The sequence below is a fragment of the Arvicanthis niloticus genome, chromosome 3, assembly GCF_011762505.2.
Source record: "Arvicanthis niloticus isolate mArvNil1 chromosome 3, mArvNil1.pat.X, whole genome shotgun sequence".
Taxonomy (NCBI): domain Eukaryota; kingdom Metazoa; phylum Chordata; class Mammalia; order Rodentia; family Muridae; genus Arvicanthis; species Arvicanthis niloticus.
In genome coordinates this window covers 80,103,191-80,116,929 of record NC_047660.1, presented here as the reverse complement: position 1 = coordinate 80,116,929, position 13,739 = coordinate 80,103,191, and the positions used below count along the sequence as shown (strand labels likewise).

Genomic DNA, 13,739 nt, shown 5'->3' with positions numbered 1-13,739 from the left:
TGCACCATTCTCACAAATGAACCCAGAACCATGACACTGCATCCAGGTACATCCTTTGCCAAGCACCACCTGTTTGCCAGAACATGCCGAGAATGCTGTTACTTCAACTTTCACCTATGCCATCTGGCAAGCCTAAACAACAGATTACAACTCGGGGCTATTCTATTAAACAAGACTGACAAGGGCTGGAAATATATCTTATCTTGGGTGGTAATTAGTATATGGAAGTCTCTGGGTTCGCTCTCCACCATAAATAAATAAATAGGCAAACAAATAAACAAAGTAATGAATAATCTAATGTCTCAGGACAGACTCGTCTCTCTCAGGCTGGCCTTGAACTCCGTGTGTAGCTGAGGACAATCTTGAACTTTTAATCCTCTTGCCTCCTGCTTCTGCATGCTGAGATGACAGGCATTCTCGACCATGCCTGGTTTATGCAGTGCTCAGAATCAAATGGGGTCCTCACACATGCTAACACGCACTCTGCTGACTGAGCTACATTCCAGCTCCTAGAAAATACATTTCTGAATATGTATTTTTTCTAAAAACGGAGACAAATGCTGACTAAACGTGCGTGTTCAAGAGGAAGAAGACTCTATGTACATCTTGCTCCTTAGCATAACTCTCAACGCTTTCTCCCCTGATATTTCATACATAGTAAGACTCTTAACCTTTTCTTATTCTGGTCAACATCTATAGTTGATCACATTGGGATGTTTGACTAAACACCATACACACTGAGCATATCTAGGGCCTTCTGTCTTTGCTCAGTTACATTATGAGGGTCACTCTTCTCCCCCTTATCGTCACCTATATTTTTCCCCTTTACTGCTATAAAATAGTGGCAACATTCATTAAACAGTCAGGTGACTGTACAGAAATATAATTCTGAAATATAAGGGCACAGACACTCAGAACATCGGTTCCTAAATGGAGATGCAGAGGTTCAGAACAAGGTGTGAAAGGCAGTTTATCAGGGTGGCCTTGTAGACATGTCAAGTCCAAGGCAGGCAGGAAACACAGAACACTGACTTTTGCGTTTCTAAAGCAAAGTCCGCATTCTATTCTCTACTTAAATCTCACTGCAGAGACTTTGGTCCTTGAGGGCATTTAGAGAGACTCTCAGGGCCTCCAAGTGGCGTGGAGCTCCACTGCAGGTCTCAGGGTCTCCAAGTGGCATGGAGCTCCACTGCAGGTCTTTGGTCAGGAGTATCCTCATCTGAAAAATGGCCTGCGGACATTAGCAAGGCTAAATAAAGTATGTTTAGTCAATGAAGTCCCAGTGGCCATTGCTAGGATGTCTAAGGCCAAAGCCAATTTCCCCATGCCCACACTGTCATCTCTCTCCCAGTTTTAGACTCCTTGACACAAACCAAGCCCCAAATCATTCCCACAAGTACAAGGTTCCAGGTTCAATTCCTAGTACAGAAAAAAAACATAATTAAAAAAATTTTAAATGAAAAAAAAAATCAGACTCTGTGTCAACCCTCTACCTGAGATTTGAAAGCCAGGCTCCAGCTCTAGCTTCTTCATGACTCACAGAGCCCTTGTGCCAGTCACCCTCTCAGACTCTCTCCCCACACTATACCCTCAGCCAAAACACTGGTTCTACAGGCCCACCTATGTTCACCTCACCAAGCTCTGAATCTCCTCCCATGTTCTCACTGGAGCTAGGCCCATACTATTAATCTGGTATTTGTACCACCAAAACCAATGCGCTTTCTACTCTAGTGAACAGCTCGTCCTCAGTGACACCTTGGTTATCACCTTCCTCAGGAGCCCTTCCTTCTTCATGAACCTCTGAAGTCCTCTGTGGCAGGCTAGTTGCTCCCCAGAAGAGAACCAATGCTACCACCAGACACTTTAGCCTTCAAGCCCCCCAAATCACCTGCTCTGTTACAGTCTTTCTCATGTCCAGAAGAGACCTGTCATGACATGTACATAGACATATGGCAGCTATAGAATATAATCGATTATTTCCTTATTAATAAAATCTATCATAAGAGCACACATGCTGTTTTTGCTCCCGAGGTTGACAGTACAAACAATGTCATTTATTTGATTGAAAGTTGTTTAATTGAAAGTCTGCATGCATGAACAGATATCTGTGTATGAGTGTGTGTGTGTGTGTGTGTGTGTATGTGTGTGTGTGTGTGTGTGTTATGTGATACACATGAAATAAGTTGGCCTAAGTGATGAGAAACAGAGATCCCAAATAGAACAATCAATGGCAAATACACAAAGGGAACAGGGAACTCAGGCCAGTGTTACATTTCTGTAGCTAAAAGAATCTGCTTGAAGTTATTCCAGGCAACTATTCATGTTGGGAATTCAAGGTGGGTCATCAGTGTATTTGAAGTCTGTATATAAAAATAATGGTTCCTTTTCATCCTTAACAAAAATGACAAAGAATTCCCCTTGTGTGTCAGCCCCTGCTAACTGTTCCATGTCCCCAGGCATGATGAGCAGCCCCTGGAATCCTGTTGCCTTTGTCTACCCAGCATCAAACAAGATTTGTCCTCATAGAGCCCACAAGAATACAAAGGCTTCATCCCATTCACCCGACCTACTGCTCCCCTAGGGAGAGGCCCAAGAACAAGCAGGAGGATGTGCCAGATAGGGGAAGAAAGAAGGGTGAGAGGGGAGCTTTACAGCCTGGCAGGGAGGGAAACACACATCATCAGAAAAGATCAGAAACCAGCTTCTGAGAGACATGAGTTAAAAAAAAAAAAAAAGAGTCACTATCTCTGTTCCAGGTATAGACTGCCCCTTGCTCTTCAAGGTCATGACAGTTAGCCGGAACTGGTTGTCAGGAAGATAACATGGCAAGCCTGCCTTCAACCAGGCAAAGAACACCATCATGATAGGGGTGTGATGTCTGCCAGTTCCACTGAGAAAACAACCAGGGGTCGCAGGCCCCAGCCAACCTCACATCTTACAGAGATGCCCAGCTCTGCACCTCCAGAGAATAGGTTTCCACCCTCAGAGCAGCTCCAGAGTGGTAAAGAACCTTCAGTCACTGCCAGTGCACAGAGGATGAACTCCTACCCTGACAGCATCCACTGTGTCACTATGAAATTCACTGCATAAGAACTAAGAGCAGCAGAGCACAGCAAGGTTTAGTTTCTTATGAAACCCTGCTCTCTCTTGCTATAATTAGTCATGCCATTTTAGCAGAAATGTCTCTCCTAGTTTGCATAAGGATATGAGAGTATTCTTATAAAACAGTCAAGCTGCTCGACGCCCATTCAGGTTCTTCTGACCCACTAAGAAGTTATCTTGAATTAATAGTTTGCTCCTCAAGCATTTGAGGAGAATGTACTTTGGTGCCTGCAGTTCATTCATACTCAAAACTGTGTAGGGGTGGAAAGCAGGAAGGCAAGAAAAGAGGTAATTTTAGACACACACGCACGTGCGTGTGTACACCACACACACACACACACACACACACACACACACACGCACAAAAGTTCAATGAGGCCTGGAGAAACGGCTCACCAGCTAAAATGCTTCTCACGTGAGAGTGAAGACTGGCATTCATATCCCCAGAAATCCACATAAATGCCAGGTAGTCACAGATGCCTGCCTGTGATGATTCTGGACAGAGAAGTCAGAGCCAGGGATCCCCAGAGGGAGGTGCCTAGCAAGACTAGCCATATCAGGGAGTTCTAGGTTTAACTCGGAAAACCTGCTTCAATGAATAAGGTAGAAGAAAAATGGAGAATGATTTTCAACATCAACCTCTGGCTTTCACCTGAAAGCATACACAGATGCACCCACACAGATGTGTGCCTACATACATGCAAAAGCATGTGCGTGCACTCGTGCGCACACAAGCAGGAGATATGAGAAAGAAGAAATTAACAAACAAAGCTGCTGTTGAGAGGCATCTGTGAATGTTGTCACTGTTTGCCCATCTCCACATGTATTTAAGAGACAGCTTTTTATCCTGTATTCATGCAGTGGGGCTGTAATCTCATCATTGACTTCCAGGAAAAGTAATCAGTTCTTTCCTGAAAGGGCTGGCTCCTTTCTTCTCTCTCCCCTTTTTTAATTTTAGTGAGTGCCCATGAGGTGCCAACCAGCAAGTACAGATTTCCTGGGCTGTGACCAAGATGAACTCTCCCTGGCAAAGGCAGTCCATGTTCAAAAGCAGAGGATAGACCTTGGGAGCAACAGATCTCAGAGGCAAGGGAAGAAGAGATGCCCAAGACACCAAGGTCACAGTCCTGGGAATCAGGCAGTGAAGTGCTGAGGGAATTCAACTGGGGAGGAAACTGAGCCCAGGAGAAGGGTATCCAATTATATCTCAGTCAGCCAGTGAGGTAGAGCCCTCGGGCTTCCCGCACTGAGACAGAGTGAGTAGAAATCACCCAAGCCTCAACTCTGCCTCCATGACAAACCAGCCCCTCACGCTGTTTTGGCATTGATGCTGTGGCCTTTAGTTATTGCTTTTTTTTTTTTTTTCTTCTTTTTCTTTTTCTTTTTTTGCATTTGCAGGGACAGTCACTGCTCCCACTGTGTCCACTAATAATTAAGTAGCCTTGAGGGTCAGGTGGATGTGGGTCTAAATCTGGCTGTTGAGCTCTGCTGTTCCTTGGGTTCATCTAATAAATAGTTAATGAAGATCTACTGTGTGGAGACCTTCCCCTAAGCCCTGGGATTCTGTGACCACTGCACCACAGAAGGTAGCTCCGGATGGTCTCACACTGCACATGTGATGGCCTACCATAAAAGTGAAACAAGTCGCTCGTAATGCTTGTCTAAGAGAGAGGAAGCGGCCACGGAACATTAACAGTCTACACTACGGATGTCAAGGCACATCCTATCTAATAGAGCATGTGTCTATTAAAGGGTATGTAAATAAGGCAACTGGACAGTTACGAGACTCACACCACCCTGCTCCTGGGACCGCACGCAGCTATCATTTTAGAGAAGTGGTTTCACCATAAAGACACCTCAGGTCACATAAACCTGAACTTGAGTTTTTAGGAAAATTTTTCTTTTTTTTTCCCAAGAATTCCTCAGTGGGATTGAGCTAAATTTTACTTAAGAGGAAAACATGGAACTGAAAAACATTGGAACCTCTAAACAGAAAACAAATTCTTGTACAGATTTAAAAAGGGGAGGAGAGGCAGAGACCAAGACCCACAAAGTCCAAATAGCCCCTCCCATGAAAGCTCTAGAATGTCCAAGAGGTGACAGCCAGAAGGAAGTCCACTAATGGGCTCTGAAGCACCACTGCAGCTTCCTCTAACTTTGCTCTTTAACATGGCAAAGGCAGAACAAGAGTGCAATCCCATCAGACGAGGTCATCAAGAGCTTGTACATGGTTCTGACAATGAGCAGGATCCCCCACCCTCCAGCTCTGAATCATGATGCAAGGCTCATCAGTAATTCTCTACATTACTCATCCCTTACTTCCTGGCTAATGTGAGGCCATTGATGGAGGCTAATGCTAACCTTCAGGAAGCGTTTGCTTTGTTCTCAGAAGATTACAGTCTAACAGAAAACCATGACTTACAGTCACCCTATCATATTCTTATCTCTCTCTCCTGAGGTCAGCTGGATCCCCAGCTTCCCCTCTGCCTCCATTCCCACTAACACTGGACATCACATACCCAAACCTTGATGCCCAACCTCCAGTCTCTAACCCATGAAATCAAACTCCATGTCTCCAATCTGGAACTAAGCTGCCTACTCAAGTTTATTTGAATGTACTTTCCCAATCTGATTTCTACTATGGTTCTTTATCCTGTCCAGCTGAAGGGAAGCTTAAAAGTCAAAGTGATACTGTTTTGAATTCCAATCCCTCTACTTACTAGTTCTGTGATCTTGGGCAAGTTCTTTAATGTCTTGGAGCTTTAATGCTGCCACCTGCAAAATAAGTAGGATAGTGTCTGCTTTGAGGAACGCTTAAGAAAATATACATCAAAGAAGATTATGTTTGGCTCAATAACTTCCTGTAGATAAAGCAGTTCTTTGCTTCATTGACTAAGATTCTATAGGAGGCAGGTGTGGTGGCACTCAGCGCTTGGGGGACAGAGACATATTATCAAGGATTCGAGGTCTTTTCTCAGAACAAAGCATAGTAGTGAAAGACAGGGTAAGCTGGTACCACAAAGGAGAAAGGCCATCAAGGCTGAGATCTTTCCAGCTCCAGCTCTGTTAGTGGTTATATTATGTTTTATTTTGTTTTGCTTTGTTTGTTTTGTTTTGTTTTGTTTTGCTGAGCTAAAACCTAAACACATGACTAACAAACCTCAGCTTTGCTATGTTGAGGACACAGTATTACCTTCATTGCTACAGTTATTACTGCCTATCCAGGTATTATATCTATGTTCCCAGCAGCAAGTGTCAAAGCTATTGTACCAGCCCAGCGTGCCCTCTTTTTTAAGCTTTCTGGAAAACCCCCACCCAATAATTTCTACCTCCATCATTACCAGACCTCTGTCTCATGACTTCTCTATGGTGCCAGGGAGTCTGGGAGGATAAGATAGGTATATTCTCATGTCAAAATAGACTTACTTTAAAGAGTGGGTGGAGATGAAGATTGGGTAGGCAACCAACCAGGTCTATTCTAATATCAAATTAGCTGTTTTACTAAGAGTGCTATGCACCAGGCCTCACACATAGTTACTTAAAAGTTACACTGTAGCCAGATGTGCTGACACACAGGAATAATCCCAGCACTTAGGAAGCTGAAGAAGGAGAATTGCCAGGTTCCAGGCCAACCTGGGCTACATAGTAAGGCTATATCTCAAAAAAGAAAAAGTTAGACTATAGGAACTATTGCTAATAGGTGTTGGTGCTGTTCACTTCACTTGCTTTCTGGCTAAATGGAGTGACTTAGTTTCAGACACATGTGCTCCTCACATTCCTACAAAATCATGTGAACTACTTTTCTATTGCTGTGACAAAACCTCACAAGCAACACAGCTTATAAAAGAAAGCATTTAATTTAATTTGGAGGCTCATGGTTCTATGGGGTTAGAGTTCATTGTTATCATGGCAGGGAACATGGCAGCAGGCAGGCAGACATGGTGCTAGAGAAGGAACTGAGACGTTACATCCTGATCTACAGTTTGAGGCACATGGAGAGCTAACTGGAAATGGCTATTCAGTTAGGGCTTTTGAAATGTCAACATAAACCCCCCCCCCCCCCCAGATGACACACCTTCCCCAACAAGGCCACACCTCCTAATTCTTCCCAAGCAGTTTCACCAACTGTAGATCAAGTATTCAAATAGACAAGCCTATGGGGAGGAGGTTCTCATTCAAACCACCACAACTATCTACTGCTCTTGTTGTAGCTTTCTCCCTGTAAATCTAAGAAAATGGTATTTCATCCAAGAATACTTCCCCCACCCTCTACTTGCAACAGTAAGTTCCAAAATGCCAGGTCCCCCACACTGGCCCACACCATTGCATTAACAATTATGTCACAGAATACTGTCAGATCCTAAACCTAAAATAGTAGCCTGATAATTAAAGTTACAAATGTGTAAACACACATGCTTGACCATCAGCCTTCTAGAGTCAAATACAGTATATTCCAAAATGCAAAGTTTAAACAGTGTGTGTGTGTCTATGTGTGTGCATGTTTGAGAAAGAGAGAGAGGAGAGAGGGGAAAGAGAGAGAGATGAAGATAAGGTGATAAAGATTCCATTCTCCAAGCATGAAGAGATGGGCTAAGGATATAGCTCAGTGAGTAAAATCTTATAACCATGGGGACCAGATTTCATATTCCAAGTACCCATTTAAAAGCTAGGAATGGGCATGTGCCTTTACCCCCAGTGTACACTTTGGTGAGAGATAACAGTGAGGAATCCCTCTCTCAAGAGGATGATAGTATAGGACAACCAACATTCTCCTCTGGCTTTTGCATATGCACCCCTGGGCACATATGGGCAAACATTCATAGACCACCCCCACACACACACCCCAAAAGAAAAAAATGAGTGAAAAGAAGAAATATAGAAATAAGTAGGGGGGCTGGAGAGATGGCTCAGAGGTTAAGAGCACTGACTGCTCTTCCAGAGGTCCTGAGTTCAGTTCCCAGCAACCACATGGTGGCTCACAGACATCTGTAATGGAATCCAATGCCCTTTTCTGGTGTGTCTGAAGAGAGTGACAGTGTACTCATACACATAAAATAAATAAATTTTTTTTAAAAAAGAAATAAGTAATCATTGTTGCCAGGCATCATGATGGTGCATGCCTTTAATGTCAGCACTTGGGAGGCAAAGCCTGGCAGATCTCAGTGAGTTGGAGGCCAGCCTGGTCTACAATGTGAGTGCTAGAACAGCCAGAACTACACAATGAGACCCTGTTTGGAAATAATGAAGGAGGAGGAAGAGGAGGAAGAAAAGGAGGAGGAAGAAGAAGAGGAAGAGGAGGAAGATTCTCTAACTACACCATACTTTGCGCCTACATGGAAGTATAGATTATAGTTCATTGAGCCTTCCTTACCCTACTATGGGCAGAATCTACCACTGAGATTGTACTTTCCAATGCAACCTTCTTTCTCCAAGAAAGGGTATCAGTGGGAGTGGCATTTGCTTGCATGGTTTGCCTGGATGCTTGGAAGCATCCACCATAACATGGGCAGGCCACAGAAGCCCCAGAACACCTATGTAACACATTAGAACTCAGCCTGTGGCTTACAGTCAGGGTGCTCCCAGAAGCTGAGCCTGCATTCCCCTGCAGACTTGTGAGTGTGACAGTGAATACCTGTTGCTATAGAAGAGGAAATTCTGTTACGCTGCCAGAATTGAGTGGTGCAATGTTATCATTTGGTATATGTTGGCATTTCTTATCTGTTCACTTACTTTGTCCCTTTTCTTCATCTAAAAGAGAACACTGGCTGCAACCAGTGATTTCCAGCTTGGACCCAACTGTCATAAACCTGCAAGAGCCACACTATTAATACTGGTGCCCTCCTGCTTTCCATTTGTTCCACTATCTTATAAAAATAAATAAGCCTGGAATAAACGATTAAGGAACCGTATAAATATTGCTGAAACTGAACTGGTGGCTGGCAATAAGTACCCCAGGTGACGGGCAGTAGTAACAGGTTGTGTGCTTTTTAAAAGCCAACAGCTGTTCTAGTAAAACAGGTGAGACAGAGTCTGCAGAATCAACCTAACAAGAGGCATAGGCTATGCACTGAGGTGAACTTTCGGACAGTGGGACTCACCTCCTCATCCTCCACAATACACAGAACTGAAGTCTGTGGCTTCTCACAACATAATAAAAGGGAGAGCGTGTGTCATACTATTTTAGAAGAACAATTTAAAATGTAAGTATATTGAATCACTAGTGAAAAGGGATTTTTTTTTTTTTGCAAGTGAAAGAAAAATGAAAGTCTAATCCCTTAGGGTGCAGGAAACCAGCTGACTGATGTTAAGAGCATTTACTGAACCAGAATGCACTTAAATTGGAAATCTGAGGTATCAAGAAAAATAGAAGAGCGTGAATTTTGTTTTATCTTCTCTTAAATCATCATCAAGTTTAGAACTAACTAATGGGCCAAAAATGCCCTACTAGAAACACACAATGCACAAAGTTGCTAAATCTGCCTAATGGCAGAAACAGGAGCCTTTGGGTGAACAGGCAAGCAGGCAGTCAAAAGATCATCAGCATCACAGTAGACTCTTCAAAGGTGGGCTCTGGGTATGTCCGCTGGGGAGTCCATGCTTCACACTAGACTCGTGCAGACCACACCACCAAAATCTTAAATGGAGGCCGTGGCAAGGTCATGGGCTCTGGGTCAAATAAAAGTATTCACCACCACAGTATAGTGTGGCAATGGAACTAATTCTTTTCAGTCTTTCACAATTAGAAACATTTAGGGGAAATAGCGGTGCCTGCCTCACATGGGCTCTGCTAAGCTTAGAATAAGGTAAGAAATGCAAACGAACAAGAACAGCAGTGGCAACAGTAATAGTACCCCTTAACACACCTGGCATCTACGTCCTAACCAGTATGGTCCAGTTCACAATTTGCTCATACAAAGCTGAATTCCACAGCATTATACTCACATTCAGGCCTAGCTCCCATAAGGTGGTGGGTCTCTGGGCACAACTCATACTGTTCTAATGAATTCAAGGAGAAAGATGCTGAAAACCAGGTTATCACTATTACAAGTTAAGACCTGGTCCTTCATCCCTGATTTATCCACCCAAGAAAGTCTCACAAACCATACCTACTTTCCTCGAAACTATCAACCAGATGCCTTTCATGAGAAGGTAGAGTCCTCTTCCCCACAGCCACCTCCATCCTAACTGACATCTTGCAAAGGAGAATCGGGCAGCCCTTACTTCCATGAGTTGAGCTAGACTGTCAAATCTAAAAGAATCCTTTCTATTCATCTGAACACTACTAGTAAAGCACACTTCCCTGTTTTAAAAACATCTTATAAACCTACCAAATCTGATATAAGAGCAAAACTACATACTCAGAAACTGAGAGTTCACAAGGACAAGGGTAGGGTGACCATAGGAGACAGCGTGCCACACCCTTCCCTCAGCTCAACAGTAAGTGCATCTCTTATAAAAACTGCAATTCTGAAGGAAAGGAAGATCATTCCAACCTGCTGGACCAGCAGCCCATGCCCGCTTCGCTCTTCACACAGATTCATTTCAAGTCTAAGCCAACGACCTCAGCATCCACAGCTATAACTAGTGACGGACAGGGAAGACAGGAGGAGAACACAGGGCGAACATACTTGCTTCTAAGCCCATTTTCGAGGAGTTGGCTTCCCGCTTCTCTCCTTCTCACAGCTGGAGTCCTACCTGGTGGACAAACCAATGGTTTAGTAAAACCACTGATTTAAAGAGCCAACCAGGAAACTAACCATGACAAGTGGGAGCAGCCCTCCTCCCCAGAGCATTGATTGGTTCTTAGGGTTCCACCGGTCCCATTCTACCCACATAAGTGGCAGGTGAGGCTGTCAGTCACGGAGAGAGCTGACAATTCACCGCTCTAGGAGTAAATTGTCTTTCATCCAGCAACGGCAGGTAGCCGCCTAAAATCGATCTTCTCCTAACAGAGCGGACCCTCCTTCTGGCGAGGAGGAGAAAGACCCATAACTATAAAATAAATTATGTAGGACTGAACAGAGGAGAGTTTACGGGTACTATTTGATTCTCACACACTGAAGGAGCCCTTATTCTTCACTGTCCTAAAAATGATCTTTCAAAGGCTCGGATAATAATAATAATAATTTTAAAAGGTACCTCCTTGTGAGTGCCCCTTGTGTAATTAGGAGGTGGGGAGAGAACCAGTAGGAATGTTGTTTAATTTCACATCGTATCCTTTTTCATACACCATCTACTACCCCTCCCCACTAAATCATCTTCATTTTCCCAGGCATGAATTTTTCTTTTTATAACCTGCGTCCCTCCCCCGCCTCCCTTTCCCCTGGAGCCCACCCAGACAGCCAGGCTCACAAGCCCCGGGGCTGAGGGTCCTGTCTTCTCCACTTTATTCAGCTTGCGGTTCTGCGAGCCCCCCGCCCTCGTGATCATCCCACCCCTCCCGGCAAGAAGGCAGCCAAGCAAAAGGAGGGGGTCTGCAGAAAAGAAAGGCGAGGACAGTGAGGGTGGCTACAGGAGAGGGACTGCGGGAGGTGGCCCGGGGCGAGCGCCTGAGGAACTGTGCACTTGTTCCAATCCGAGGGTTTAGACAGCGAGACAAATCCGCCCTTAGGCCGCCCCATCCCTTCCCCCGCCCGAGAGAGCCCCGAGGAAGGTGGCTGCGTCTCCCCTCGGCTCCCCCGATAACGCATTGCAGCTGCCCACGAGCGCCGGGGACCCGCACGAGGGAGCCGGGCCCCCAGCGTCGGCGTCTCACCTTAGCGATGCTCGCCCCGGCGCGGTCCCACATGGATTTTTACAACCTCGCGTGGCCGCGGCGCCGGGCGGCCGGGAGGAGCTGGAGCGATCAGGAGCGCGAGACAGCGGAGCGCGGGCAGCGCGGGGAGGTGGCGGGGAGGTGGCGGGGAGCGCGGCCAGCGCCAAGCGCCGGGGCCGGGCCGGGCGGGGCCGAGGGGGCGGCGCCCGCCGCAGTCCCGACACGCGCGCTCACGGCCGCTCGCCCAGGCCCTGACTCACATTCCCAGCATTCCCGAGGAGCCTGGAGGGGCCGCGGCTAGGACCTGGGCACCTCCGCGGGGGGCAGCAGAGAGTCGAGTGCGCGCTCCGCAGCGCCTCCTGGCATCCTCCTGTCCGAAGCACCTGACCTCCCAATCCTCCCCCCAGAAGCCCCTCCAAAAGCTGCCAGATACTTCTGGGGAACAAGAACAGCCCTTGCCTTTTAAGTTAACCTATAGAACTGGAGTGGGAGTTCTTATGCCCGGGTACCATCCATTTCTTTGCAGGTCCATAGAAGGATGACTCCACAAGACATCTACTTTATTGCCACCTCCTTGTGCCCCCAAGAAAAAGGCAGATAGAAACATGAAAAGGAGAGCAATTGAGGGTCCTGTTCATCATATGCATTAGATGTCTCGTCTGATTCCGGTTTAAGTTAGAAAGATGGGCCCTGAGTTCATGCAAGTGCACACCGTTGCAGGTAAAGTGCGTGAGAAGGCGGACAAGGTTTTCATAGGCAAAAGCTTCCACTCAACAAGCAGTCTTGAACCCCTGCTGCTGCCACTCAGGGTAATGGAAACGTCAGAGGTAAGTAGTCAATTCCAGAACAAGCAGTGATTTCCTTTATGCCCTGATGAGTGTGCTTCCAGCAACTTCAGTAGCCAGATAAGAATGTCTCCTGCTGGGAAGCTCGCACAAATAAAGCGGATCCGGATCCAGCAGTGGAGTGAGTCAAGGGAGGAATATTAGTGACTGAGGACAATCCACCCTCCCACCCTGAAAGGGAGGAACTCTTGTGTTAATTGCTCAGAGAGCAGGAGGATGCCTTCCTATGGGAGCCCAAGTGTCTCCGCCTTTTATAGCCAAGTCAGTTAAGGTTTCCATAGCCTCCGGGCACTCACACTCCCTTTCCGTTCCCAACAAACAGTGGTCATTCTCCTAACACAGGTACTTGAAGGACAAAACCAAACTTACTTAACTATCTATTGTGTTCTGTTCTATGTGGGTTCTTGGCAACCTGGCATGTTACACGTGTTACACGTGAAAACCGTTTTAGATTCTTGACATACCTCATACTGAGTATTTTCTAAAATGTGACTGTCCTGATTTGCTTCTCTGTGGTGTGATAAAAACAATGACCAAAACCAATGTAGGAGAGGAAAGGGTTGGCTTACATTTCCACAGCACAGTTCATCATCAAGCAAAGCCAGGGCAGGAGCTGAAGCAAAGATCCTGGAGGATCACTGCTTACTGGCTTGCACCCCATGGTTGGCTCAGTTTACTGTCTTATTTAACCCAGCCAAGACCATGAGCCCAGGGGTGGTACCACCTACCGTGGACTGGGCCCTCCTGCATCAATCATCAATCAGGAAAACAGTGGCACCAGAAGCCAATCTGATGAAAGCCAGTCCTCAGGTGAGCTTCCCTATTCCCAGGTGACTCTAGTTCACATCAAGTTGACATTACTAACCAGCACAGTAACACAGTGATAGCATGCTTTAAGTGTGTGTGTGTGTGTGTGTGTGTGTGTGTGTGTGTGTGTGTGTGTGTGTCTGTACAGGCACTTACACTTTCTCAATCACTCTCACAAAAACTGTAAAATAGGTAATATCTTTCAGAAAAGCCAGGTGACATATCCAAGA

At 45.8% G+C, this 13,739-nt stretch overlaps 1 protein-coding gene across 1 annotated transcript in view; it reads right to left on the bottom strand.

The window, feature by feature from the left end:
* The window catches only part of Erc2 (ELKS/RAB6-interacting/CAST family member 2), an 827,882-nt gene extending 815,873 nt beyond the window's left edge, over nucleotides 1–12,009 (bottom strand). Inside the window, 3 exon segments of the mRNA XM_076931310.1 lie at nucleotides 5,823–5,877; nucleotides 10,731–10,797; nucleotides 11,858–12,009. The gene's annotated coding sequence lies outside the window, so the exon portion shown is untranslated.
* Between the last annotated feature and the right edge of the window lie 1,730 nt (nucleotides 12,010–13,739).